Source organism: Macaca nemestrina, chromosome 11 (assembly GCF_043159975.1).
Source record: "Macaca nemestrina isolate mMacNem1 chromosome 11, mMacNem.hap1, whole genome shotgun sequence".
Taxonomy (NCBI): domain Eukaryota; kingdom Metazoa; phylum Chordata; class Mammalia; order Primates; family Cercopithecidae; genus Macaca; species Macaca nemestrina.
Genome location: NC_092135.1, coordinates 35,884,494 through 35,898,281, shown reverse-complemented (window position 1 = coordinate 35,898,281; position 13,788 = coordinate 35,884,494). Strand labels below are relative to the sequence as shown.

Genomic DNA, 13,788 nt, shown 5'->3' with positions numbered 1-13,788 from the left:
TGACTGAAATATTGTGTCCATTAAGAGCTAAGCCACAGCTCAGGAATAGCTATTAACATTGTGCTACTGTTAAGGTACATCTAGGCCTTGAGAAAGTGTTCCCAGCAGTTCATACATTATCCCACACTGGGCCAGAAAGTGTGTGCTATAAACACTCTTTCCATCTCTTTCTTTGTGTCCTTCTCCACAGTAAGTAAACTACCTTTATTTTTAACATCCTCAATATTAAATGTTTTATATTCTTATAAATTATGTAATATTATTGAGGATAATTAGAATTTACTACAAATTATTGAAATGAACCCAGAGAAATTCTACATTGTTCTTTTTATTCTGTCGTTTAATAGACAAGTGATCAAACCAGTGGATACCACGTCTGTTGGCTCCTTAGACGTTACCACGGAGTATTTTTAATATAAATATTCTCAAGCCTTGCATCAGAGCTACTAAATCCTGAGTGCTGGGACTTAGACCTTGGAATCGCCTTTTTGTTTGTTTTGTTTTTTCTTTATATCTTCCCAGAAGATTTTAATGCAATTGATATGGATAAGATTTTCCAGAATTATCTTTGGGTCTTCCCACAATTATTGAAAACATAATGATTAGAAAATATTCCAAAGCAGTTGTCACTAAAGAACTAAAGATTCTAAGAAAATTCTAGCCCAGATGTCATATTTGGCAGACGTGTCATTCACTGTGAAGATGATATCTGCCCATTTAAGAAGCTGACTTCAGAGGCCTCTCTATGGGTCACTCTGAAATGATCACCTATAGCTCTCTCTGCTTTACTTTTGATTATCGAATGATCAGTTTTGCTGCCTGGTTAGAGAATGTAGTGTTGTTGTTTGTTAGTTTATTTTCATCATCAGTAAATTGCTGATCCCTGCCAAAGTTTACTGAAACTGCCAACCATACATTCTTCAAAATAATTCACATCAATAACATGAATTTGAAAGCCCTCTCTTCCTTTCTTGGCAGCTACAAACTGCTGACTCACACACCTTTCCCTGTCAAGTGTGTTTAACTTCATATCGCAGTTTAATAGTCTCATTCCAAAACAAAGACTGGAATTGGAAAGTGCAGGGAGAGAGTGCAGTAGGTGAAATGAAAGTTTCAATATGTGTTACCATATATAGGAATCTTAAATTACCTCTAAATAATACACAAGCTCTGACATGAAGATGAAATGAATCTGTGACAGAATGTTTCATCCAGACGCAACTTCTCATCTTTTCTTGGAGAAAGGATAGAAAAACAAGCCGACTTTGTGAAATGTTTTCCAACTAAGGCATTTCCATTTCAAATTCAAACTTGTCACCTGAGTTTCTGGATAATCCCGTGAAAAGCGACTTCATCCTCCAATCATTTCAGACAAAATCAAGACTTTTTATTAGTGAAGCACAATGTCATTAAACTAGTTGTCTTTCCAGAATGAAGTTCAATATCTTATAATTATGCCCTTGGTTTCTCAGGCATCCAAAATTATCGTGTTAAAGAAGAGGGAGAGTTGATTTCTGGCAGCTATACTGCAAACCTCCTTCAATCCACACTCTTGGGCAAGATTATAAACTCAGCCAGCAAAGGAAGGTAAAATTACAGCATTCTGATTTTCTAAGGTGGTGAACGACTCTTCCTAATTTTTTGACAAAAATATAAAATTTTCCTGGATCTATTTCAGAGTCACATTGCTGAAAACTCAGTAACTATTAAAGCCATGCAAAACTACTGGAGTTAAATTATTGATTCAGATAATTGTAAACAGATTTTTTTTACCTACATGATGTACACTGAGCACTCAACATCATGAATGAAGTTAGAATGTTTTACTGTGTGAAAATGTAATATGCACTGTGACTTTACCACTCTCCCTGGTCCCCATTCAGTAAATGCCAGTAGTGACTCCTCATCATTGTGACAATAAAAAATCCTCTCTGTAAATTTCCAAAGGCATCCAGAAGGATAGTACCATATCCCTTAATCAGTTGATCACCGATGAAACTGTTGAGGAAACAGACACAGTGGTCTTGATATCCTTCCCCACCTACTTAAGGACAGCAACCCGTGAAGAACCCACAAAATACAGATGTCATAATGTAAACTGATATCTGTATTTTGAGGTAATTCTCAATCTTTTCAGGCAGAGTGGTGAAATAAAGGAGCTGTGGATTTAGAATGAGAAGATTTAAGCTCCATTCTGAGTCCTGCCTGGAATTCGGCTGCTATGTGACCTTGGCCAAGTCACTTTCCCACTCTGGATCTCATTATCCTTATCAGTAAAATGGAGATAAAAGTAATAATAACTGTCCTGTCTGCTTCACAGAATTGCTAAAAAAAAATGATAACCAGTATGAGATCGGATTTTGTCAACTAGTGGGTTAGTTAGAACTAAGTGGTAATTCTTGATGCTCAGAGAGTCCATGAGGAGACAGGAAGATAGACTGTGTGGCCTTTAGGGTTGCATATAAGCCTAGGGCTCACTGGTGCTTTAACCAGGTATATAGTGTGACTAAGTATGAGTTCACTGTGTCCAGTATGTGTTGCTTGTACCAGTGGTTTTCATCTAAGGGTCTAGATTGGATTCTCTCCTTCTGTCTACGTGCTGAGCATATTTTTTCTGGACACAGTTTCCAGGACATGCTCTTCTCTCTTTTATTCTATCTCCTCCTTACCACACTGGCATCATCCCTTTGTAAAAATCACTTTCCCACTTGCTTATTCCCTCTGCTTCATGAACCCACTCTCCCTCACAACGGCCATTCTCTCTGAAATTCAGTTTCAGCTGAATACTGAGAAGATAAAACAGTAGCTTCTAACCTTTACTCCACACTGGAATCACCTGTGTCATTACTCACACCATACCAGTTTATATGGCAATAATGTCCTCACGAGTGCTATCAATTTTTTGACTCTCTAGTGACATTTAGAAAGGCCAGGGTAGACTCTAGAGTTAAGAAATTAGCTCAAACAGGCAAGAAACAATCAGTAACAAAGTAGCCGGGAACCTGACATTTCATGTAAGATCTGGATGTCCAAACAAGAGCAGGAAAACCACAATGAGGTCAATACAGTTTGGGGATAAAAGCTGGAATTTGGTGCAGAACTTCAGGGTCAATAGGTGAGTACAGATTAAACAGAATGACTAGTCTGGGTGCATATGCAATTAGCATACTAGACAATTCTCCTTGGTTGATGCTTTTCTTACATTCTTAGACTCGCCCAAGAATTTTCCTCTTTGCTGGGTGAGGACAGAGCCCTGGTGCTTGCTTGAACAATCACAATGGACAATCCGTACATTCCCTAGGCAAAATCTGCCATGTAGAAATCTAGGTGAAATTCATCAGAATTCACAAATGCTCCACTGAAAGATAATCTAATTTTTCTCAGGTGGGCCTTTGTGAAAGACAAGGCTGGAGCTAGGGGTTAGCCCCAGTACCTGAGATTATGACCATAAGACAACCAGACATTATCGAGAAGAGCTCAGGAAGCAGAACCAACCCAGGCCTCCTCAAAGGTCATGGTAATGGTGATTCTCAAAAGTAGATGGGTGATTGGTTCATGGTTCTGGGTGATGGAGGGGTCGATTCAATTTAAGTAGATTATAACCAATATCTGGGAGAACTGAAAAAGGGTCGAACTCCTGGGAAAAAGGACAGAGGAAACGAACAAGTACTTATGGTTATTAGCAACATTCTCTTTTTAAGAGAAGTCAACAGGGAAACTAAGCTCAAGTACAATCATTCAGGCTGAGCATTGCCAGCTGTGGTTAGAGAAACCCTGGTCTCTGCGCCTTGCTTGCTCTTGGACCACTCGTTCCAGACTTGCCGTATCTGAAGCTACCAATATACTCTCCACACTGGTCCAAACTGGATCAAAAATCGGGTCGGCTGAGCCCACAAGTTAATGGCATGAGTTATTATTGGGCCTGAACTGTGTGTTTTCAGGAAATAATAAACTCTCAATGGGCCTTTGGTATATTTGGGCTCAAAGGCACCTGTCACAGCTACCCCACATGGGAGGCTGTTGTGCTCCAAAGCCAGAAGCCATTTTTATAATATTTTGTGGAATATATTACCTCCCTGTCCACAAAGCCTTGGCCAGAAGTGCGTTTCATGGTTTTGAACCTTGGCCACTTTACCGCCACTCACCTGGAGTTTACAATCGGCTCCTTGACATGAGAGACATCACTCCTGACTCAAGGCTTAGATTCTTCCTGCAGGACCTCAATGAGAGTCTGAGCTTAAACGTGACCCTAAACTGGCCCAGGCAGACCACAGGGGAAAGCAATGCTGCTATTTTCAAGGTGTATTCCCTAATTCATGCATGCTATCTCCATGGTCAATGAGGTGCTCTTTTTTTTTTTTTTTTTTTTTTTTGCATTTTCTGTGTTTTGTTATGAGTAGAAATTTGAATTTCCACTGATGACACAGTAAGGCTTTGGTATAATCCTCATTGATCTGAGATTCAGAAGGCTCAGATTTTAGCAGGCTCTGCCACTACCCACGTAAATTTAGTTAAGTATTAAACATCTCTGAGCATTAATTTCTTCTTCAGTAAAATGAGAAAGCGATACCTAATTTGTTTTGTCCTTGAGTTGCAATAAAAATCAAGTAAAACTCTAAATACAAACTATAAGAGGGAATACAGATAAAAACTATTTATCCATTCACTCATTCATTCTCTCAGAGTTAATGAACCTCTATTTATGTAGCAGGGAGAGCTAGTCTCTGGAGATATTAGTCAAGTGAATTAGTCAGGTATAAATTAAATAATCATTCTAACAAATGTAAGTTACAATTCTGACAAACGCAATAAAAGAAAGGTATTTGGTTCATATGATAAGGGGAATCCAACCTCCTGATGGTGTTCTTTAACTGAGCTGTGGAGGATGGAAAGAATTTAACCAGGTAAGAGGATAGAGAAGGGAATTTTAGTAACTAGAAACAGCAAAAGTCAAGAGACGGCATGACAGATAAAAAGCACCACCAGTAAGCCAGTGAGGCTGCAATAGAGAGAAGGACAAGGTGCTGGAAAAGGAGGCTTGGAAGGCAGGTCTGACCTGGATCACACATTGCTACATTGGTTATGGTGAGGACTTTCTGCTTTAACCTAAAGCAGTGAGATTTTGAGGGAGATGAGAGAGTGATGAAGGGAAGTGATGTGCATCTTGAGACCATCACTTTGATAGATATCTGACTGCACATCTTTTTATATTCCTTAACTTTATCTTTCATGTATCTCACTTTAAATGGTCTGTTACTCTGATGGTTATTGTCTTTGGAAGCAGGCATATTTGGACATAAATTCAAGCTCTACCATTCACCAATTGTATACTTATTCTTCTCTGATTCTCCATTTTGTAAACTGTGCAATGGTTATGGTAATTCTTCTCTCAGAATTTCTTAGGAATATATGAGATAGTATCTATGTAATTTCTGGCATACAATGTCAACAAATACTAGTTTTTATTATTATCCCCTCTAATAATTTACTCCTCTTGTAATCACATTTTTTCTGGATGGGATCCATTTTAGCTTTTTGAATTTTTTAATAAGAAGGTGGAATTATTGATCTACTATCCATAGAAGATGCTATTTCATTTATTTCCCATAGAGGGAATGGGAAATAAATGAAAGCCATTAACTTTGCTTCCAAGCACCTCTAAAAATAATGCCCATGTATTACATTACTTTGTCTAGCAATAGTTTACCTGAAGTAAGGAATTAATATCATTACTGTTTTAGGATTTTGCTAGATTGAATAGTATAAAATGATTCCAGATTCCAAGAAAAGGGTTAGGCATGAGTTAATTTAGGTTGCATTGACACCACTTTCAACCATTAACTGGAGGGCATTTACTTTTCTTGTCTGGATAGAGTAGTCCACTATAAAGCCAGTGTAGCTGGTCTTACACTATTGAAAAATTATTCACCCCACCTACTAAGCTGTTGAATGTGCAGTGATGTTCAATAATTAGGCTCCAGGCACGATTTTAAATAAAAAAAGACCACTTTTGAGTAAGACATTGAAAAAGCTAGGTGGAATTTGTCCAACAAAGGGTAAAATATCAAAATTAATTTTAAGGGAAAATTAAGATTCTCCTCACAGTCTCAAAGCTTTCTTCTCTAATCACACTACAGACACTATCAGTGAACAGAGAATCTTTGTATTATTTCCAAGTTTCTCCCATTGTCAGTCACTGTGACAAAGTGCTGGCCAGTCTGACATAATGATGAATCACTCCAGACATTGAGTTTTCACATAGCTGTCGAGAGTTCTCAGTAGACTTTGTCGTCTGAAAATGCTACAGACCAATACTAGGTGCTGTGTTCATGAACAAAGCCAGGATTTGGCAAAATTAAACACATGTATTTTAGAAAAAAAGAAAGAGAGGTGTAATAAACATTTCCTATGTCTGTTTCTACCATGTCTTCATGTTGCAATTGATTTAAATGCCTATTAAACAAATCCTCACTTCCCAAACCTCATCTCTATACTCTGCTGGAATGAGTTAGATTTCAGAGTACATTGAGAAGTTGAAATATTAAACAAATATTTTTATTTATTGTTTTCAGCTACAAAATAACATGTGGGCTCTCCTTGCCCTATATCCTGGAAATTTTAATGTACCACATAATTCTTTGCTAATAATATTTTTAACTAATTAGAACTTACAAATCTAATGCTGAATGATGGATTGATGCATAGCTCAATGTGAATGTACTTGTAATGTCTACCTTAGTTTCCTGTTAGAAAGCTTGTCAATACACCAGTGCCTCAAATCCATTTTCTCAGTAAAAATGTTGCAGTTTTCTGATTATTATTCACAAAGGCAGCTTCCTGAGTTATTTCTGCTCCTGCACAATATTCATGATAGCAATTTGATATCGTAGCAGTTTCAAGGTTATCAAGTGATGGAAAATCCTACTGCTTACTTCAAGGTGTAACATATACAACTGTGCTGTCATCCATTATAGCAGTATAATAGTTTTTCGTAATGCCTTTCATGAACTGCTGATTTAGAAGTGTAAGCCTAACTTCTGAAGGCGCGTATCAGTCTCAGGCTAGGAAAGTATTGCTTCACTGGAAAACATCAGCAGGGACCCTTTGCGCCACTAGAAAAAAATAAAAAATAAAAAAAGGAACTAACTTTCATTTCTCTCCTAAATAGTGTTAGAGCCTTGTCCTGTGAAGTCATTAAAGTGCATCTGCAAAAAGAAAGAAACAAACAAACAAAAGCCATGGTTTAGCTTTTGAAGGGTTAATGCTAATCAGCAATGAATCTTAGCAGGAACCATTTTATTTTGCAGATTGTGGAGGTTAAGTTAGAAGAAAGATATTACTGAGAGAAATGATGGAGGAGATTTTGCTAAAGTAACAACACACAAAAGTCAAACAAATTCATAATGATGTTGGGAGGTAAAACCAATCGTTATTCAAAGCACCCTTTGCACATATTGCTCTATCCACGAACTGAATTTTGGTTTAGGGGTCTCTGGTTGAGCAGAGGGTTGCTTGAGTGAGTTTAGAAGGTGGCATCTGTTTAAGTAACAGATGTCTGTGTCACCAAGGTGCTGTGTTCTCACTTTTTATATTGGGGAAATTGCTGCTGAAGGAGTTTTATTGTTTTTATGCAAATGAAAATATCTTATTCTTCTCCTTAAAAGGTTTCTCTTCCTGATGTGGATCCACAACAATCATAAAGGACCTCAGCCTCATCGACTTTTTAAAAATATATTTTGGAATCTGATAAATTGCTTATGCACTGCCAACTATGCATGAAATGAGATCTGGAATTGCAGACATTCTTGCTCTTTTTTAACAAGGCCCCACTGGGTTGAAACAAATTGCGCAGAGTAAGAGTCAATGCTGACCCTTCTGTGGCACCAAGAGACTGGACCTGGAGAGGCATTCACACCCCTTGAGCTAGCTCTAAGCATGTAGGGGAAAGCTTGCCTTAGGGCATAATATTGACTTTGTTCATTTGGTTCTTGGTTTCTAGAAATTTCTGTTTCCTTTTATTTTTCAGAAGAGATGAGAGAGAGTGGAGTCATCCAAAAACACCCTTCGAGTAGACACATATAATTAACTATGATAAATATTCTGGGCAACAAAATGAGAAGGAAGCAGGAAGAGCTGTATTTCTGCTCCATAACAAAGTGTGATGACTATCTTGAAGAAAAACACTTGCGCAATTATTTGAGTTTCAGGCTGAACTACTCATTTCTCTTATGGAATGTCAGTTTTATCGGAAAGTATGAAAGAGAGACAAACTATACGAATTCAGAGTTAAGCTTTTAGGATTTGCCATAAAAATGAACAACATGAGTCTTTCATTTCTAGGAAAATGAGTGATGGTATTTTTTGCCAGCGGTAAAATCCAAACTTTAAGGGAAAATTTGAATTTTGGAAAACTTATTTCCATCACCATGAGCTTACTAGCTTCATAATATTTAGAGTGTTCTCTAATGAAATTGTTGGTATTAATAATAAATGTGATTTTTTGATGTTGTAAAATGAAATGTGTCAATATTTTAAAAACCTGCATAATTCAGTGAACCAATATTTTCCAAGACACCATGATGTTATGAAATTATGCTTGGTTAAAAGATACATTCAAAATACCAAATGGGCTAATGGATTGTAATATAACAGAGTAAGAAAAGCTTATTGATATGGTTTCAGATTCCACACACAACTAACCTTTAAGACACTACTACTTGTTAAGTTTTGGTATACTATCAAAAAAGAATATCTACAATCATCTGAAAAGCTATTAGAATTCTTCTTACTTTTCCATCTACATATTGGTCTGAGGCCACATTTCCTTCACATATTTTCATAAAACAACATACAACAGATTGAGCCCAGAAGCAGATATAGAAATCTACATCTACCTATCTCTTTTTTTTTTTTCTTTTTTTTTGAGATGAAGTCTTGCTCTGTTGCCCAAGCTGGAGTGCAGTGGTGTGCAATCTTGGTTCACTGCAACCTCCGCCTCCCGGGTTCCAGCGATTCTCCTGCCTCAGCTCCCAAGTAGCTGGGACTACAGGCACGTGCCACCACACCAGGCTAATTTTTGTATTTTTAGTAGAGATGGGGTTTCACTATATTGGCCAGAATGGTCTCAAACTCCTGACCTCGTGATCTGCCCGTCTAGGCCTCCCAACATGCTGGGATTACAGGCGTGAGCCACCACGCCGGGCCATCTACCTATCTTTTATGAAGCCAAACAGAAACAGGATTTAGGCTCACAGAGGTTCTCAGAGACTAATTATTGAATTGGTTCACTTATTAAAATAAACCTAGAAGATCTTTTACCAATATTCTTTTCTTGTGGACACTGTAGAAATTAAAGTTATTTCAGGAGCTCATGAGGAGTCTCATATTTTTCAAGAAGAAAACTTGATTCTATACCCAGGGAAGTCACGTAGTAGTGGTGAACCCAAGATTCCTAGGCACCAGCTGGCCAGTGCCAGTGAGGTCGAATGAACATTAAGCCTTACCTAGATCATTAAGCCTCACCTGCGCACTTCAGAACCTCAGCATATTCTCTTCAGGGTCTTGCACTCCCTCCATGCCACCAGTGTTTCTGAAACTTTCAAAATGTTTTTCGTTTGTGTTTGTAAGTCAGTTAAGTCTGCTAGGAGTCTGTCCTGCTGCATGTAGCTCAAGGCACAGCTATGTTGTTAATGCTTTCCCTCTGGCTAACTAAAAACCAGATTTTTCTTTTTTAAAAATTGTGGAATCTGATGGGCTTCATGTCATTGCCTTCAAGTGGCGTCAGTCACCATCGCTTGAAGAATGCTGAGAGGATGTTCTTTTACTAGGAGATGGCAGTGCAGTGAGCATCGCAGCAAGGATTATGAGCTATGAAATAAGAAAAGACCAGCTGCTTGTTCAAGACCATGAGGAAAAAGGAGATGGGTGAAGGTAGCTTCAAAGTAAAACTAGGCACTGGTGGAGGCTGTGTGTAGGATCTAGCTTAGCACTTAGCGACTGGGGGAGGATGTTAGTGGGGAAGTGACGAGGTGAGGAACTGAACTTCCACAGAGGATATGGCTAAGCTAGAAATCTGGCTTGTGAAAATGTTCTGGTAATGTAAAATTTTTCAACGAAAAATGTGGTTCCCATGACTTCAAGATGTCCCTAAAGTATTTACAAAGCTGGTTAAAGAGGCCGCAGCCCAAGGGTCAGATGCTTCCCCCTTATCAAGGTTTACCTGACAGAAGTCCCATTCCCTCCAACCTTGCCATTCATCAGGAGATAATAAAACAGTGACTGTTTAATGAGTGCCTCTTCCAGGAAAAGAGAGTTGTCCTGAATGAGTGGGAAATTTAAGAAGCAAGTTTGAAATAGGCAAGAATTTCAGAACTCCTAACAGCTGAAAATAGTTGCCAACCCCACTTACCCTGAGTCATATGCCTGATCTGGAGATTGAACCACTTTCTTCTATTTCTCCTATTCTCAATTATCTTTATTTTTAAAATCACATTTGAAGGAAAGAATCTTCTGAAAATCAAAAATCTCAGAAAACATCCCTCAAGCACTTGTGAGCTGCTAGCACTCTTTGTCCCCCAGTGTATGGATAGGTTTTGGGGTAATAAGCTTATTTTAGTAGTTCGATAAATACAATATCCACTATGAAAATAAGTATGACTCAGAGAGTGTTTTATCATAATTAAAAATTATTTTAAATGATCAATGCTAAAATTTATTTGCATTAGTGTGGACAAATATAATTTGATTAGACCTAATCTTCAGAGATCAATTTTCAGACACTGTGATCAAACTTTTGTGGTGTTCTCTGAATTAGAGGAGGTAGAATACACCATAAAGCATATCTAAAAAATATGTATAAGTCAGCATTATGGATATAATAACTATCAAGGCAGGTTTGCAGGCTTTGTCTAAAAATAGTGAAGCTCAATTATTATCTTTGCAGTGCCTAGCAGTTTATTATTTGTGGGCAAAGTATTTGTAGATGTCATTAGAATGGCTATTATTAGTTTGGTGATTTCCACAGATAACCTAAAAATGAGAAATAGATATCATAGCAGCTGAGCAGAATGGTAATTGGGGTACCTGGAGACTTTTCTTGCATATCTCCATTAGCAGAATGGAACATTTAAAGGCACACTGCACACTCGGGTATAGCTCGAGATAGCTGAGTCTCAAAGATGACCCTGAGCTTCTTATGTGGGATGAGGGTGAACATGTGCAATTTGAGTACAATAAAGAACATATGCAACTGTGTTAGAAACACAGAACATGAAACCATTCACTGTTCCTCCCTTATTCCCCCTAAGAGAAAAATGGTAGCTCTCCCCCAGCATCATCTTCAAATCCATTCCATTCCCTTCTCAACAAAGCAGCCCCTGCTGAATCTTGTCTGGATACTGTGGAGGCAGAAGGTAACAGGGAAGAGTAGAAAGCAAGTTAAAATGATGTGATGGTGAGAGAAAGAAAAGACCCATGATGGGCCATCATGGTAAGGAGTGTGACTACTTAGAGCAGAAGAAGAAGGCTCAGATTCAGAAGGCAGGTAGCTTGCTGGCTTGAATCAAGCCTAGATCACACTTTCTCTGACCTGAATTAATAAACAGAAGTTTTGCAATAGCCTTGATCATGGATAGCAGATAGATTTCTTCTGGAATACTGGTGGCATTTGATGGGCAATATATCTGGCATACTGTGTTAAAATAGATTTTAAAGCTAAATTTGGGCTGAGGGGGAGAGAAAGTTGTGATTCATTAACAATATCTACCACGGACACAACCAGGGAGATTGCAACATGTGACAGATTTACCACCTCTGCTCCACATGGGTCTGGGTAGCCTGCCAAATGTGTGACTTCTTCTTTCCACATTCTTAGGTTCTAAGGTCACCTTGATGCTTGGTGCCTTTGTCTGTTTTAAGAGGTTGGCATGCATATGACAATTTTTGCATAAGACTATTGCTATATTTTTCTGTCCTTCCATTTCTAGAAAGCACAGGGGATTCAAGTCTCCATGTTCATTTTCACAGTCCTCTTCATTGATCCTGTTCCCAGAATAATTTTCCTAAGACTATTCCAGAGATGCCTTACATCAGTCTCTGTATTCTTGCAAATGAGTGACAAGGACAAAAATGAAACTATTATGAAAGAGGAAAGACTCAGGAGGATTCTTTCCCTAGACCCTGAGATCCTCACAATAGTTCAAGCGAAATGACAGCCAATGGCTTCCTTATCTGTCTCCTTTGCTTGACCAGCCCCCAGAATGGGAACAGTTGTTCAGGAAATCCACATTAAACATTGCCTGTTCCCTCTATTTATATTGCATTTTAATGTAATTGGTTGCTTTCCCCCATTTGTTTCAGGGTGGTGACACAGCTCTGGGGGCCTGAAGATGATGAAGTGAATGAGGATGGAGAGAGAAAGAGAGTACGCACATGAAAAGCCCTATCAGCAATACTTTTTCTTATTTATAGTGACAACCCCAAGCAAAATATAAAAATATATTTAGAGAGATGACAGCTTTGCTGCTTCTTGATCACAAACCAGCACTTAGGAATTCCCTTTTGTGAGCAGATAAAAAGGGCTGCACCTCGATAAAACAGGGTGAGGAGAAAGGAAAGAGAGAAATTGGATGAAGGGCACTATGTCCTAGATAAAACCAGTACAAGAACCAATACATTAAATAGAAGGGGGAGCCTCAGAATATTGCCTGTGGGTGCCTTGGACTGAAGATAGACAGAAACCTCCTCCCATCCAGAAATCATAATGCCAAGAAGGCAAGAGGTCTTTAGACTTGCCTTCCAGTCCTTGAATTCGTATTTGATAAATAAAACACTTAGTCTTCAATTTACTTTATTTCAAAATAAAAGAGGGGAAAAAGGTGCACGAAAATATTTGAGAGGGGCATTACTTATTCCTGTGTTAAGAAGAGGCAGTCACAACTTATAAACAAGTCCACCTTTGAACAATTCAACGTAAGTGTGCTCTGTGCAAAGCCCAAGTGGTACAATGATGAGTAAGACACAGACCCTGTTCTTAAGAAAGTCGCAGCAATGGAACTAAAATGTTATTTGAAAGTTAGATTGAAACTTATAATGCCATCTCCATAGAGTTAGTGTTAAACATGACAGTTCGTTTTCAGTTCACAATTCCTTTGTTCCTGAAACATAATTCTGTTATAGTCTGAATGTTTGTGTACCCTGAAATTCATGTTAAAATTCTAACCCCCAGGGTGATGGTGTTAGGAGACGGGGCTTTTGGGAGGTGATTAGGTCATGAGGGTAAAGCCCTCATGAATAGGATTATTGCCCTTATAAAGGGATTCAGAGAGCTACCAGGCTCCTTCTACCATGTGAGGAAGGACATAGCTAGAAAGTGCGGTTTCTATAAATCAGGAGTGTGTCCTAACTAGCCTTGATCATAGACTTTCCAGCCTCCAGAACTGTGAGAAATACATTTCTGCTGTTTACAGGCCACCTATTCAACTTATATGTTGATATACCAGCTCTAACAAACTAAGATATATTTCTTTTATTTTCTTCCTGTATCTTCAATTTTCATTTTAAGTTCAGAGGTATGTGTGCAGGATGTGCAGGTGTGTTACATAGGTAAATGTTTGCCATTTTGCCATGGGGGTTTGCTGCCCAGATCATCCCATCACCTAGGTATTTTTTTTTCTTTTCTTTTCTTTCTTTTTTTTTTTTTTTGAGACAGCATCTCACTCTGTCACCCAGGCTGGAGTGCAGTGGCGCAATCTCGGCTCACTGAAACCTCTGCCTCTCAGGTTCAAGCAA

The 13,788-nt window shown here is 38.4% G+C and overlaps 1 long non-coding RNA gene across 3 annotated transcripts in view; it reads left to right on the top strand.

Annotated features, from left to right (window-relative positions):
* Positions 1–1,588, top strand: part of LOC105498645 (uncharacterized) — a 32,134-nt gene extending 30,546 nt beyond the window's left edge. For 2 of the 3 annotated variants that reach the window (XR_011609529.1, XR_003013384.2), the window contains exon 3: positions 1,473–1,582. This is a non-coding gene — a long non-coding RNA (uncharacterized lncRNA). Of the gene's footprint in view, positions 1–1,472 lie in introns of all 3 variants that reach the window. The other variant, XR_011609530.1, reaches the window with a different exon arrangement.
* The last annotated feature ends 12,200 nt before the right edge of the window (positions 1,589–13,788 follow it).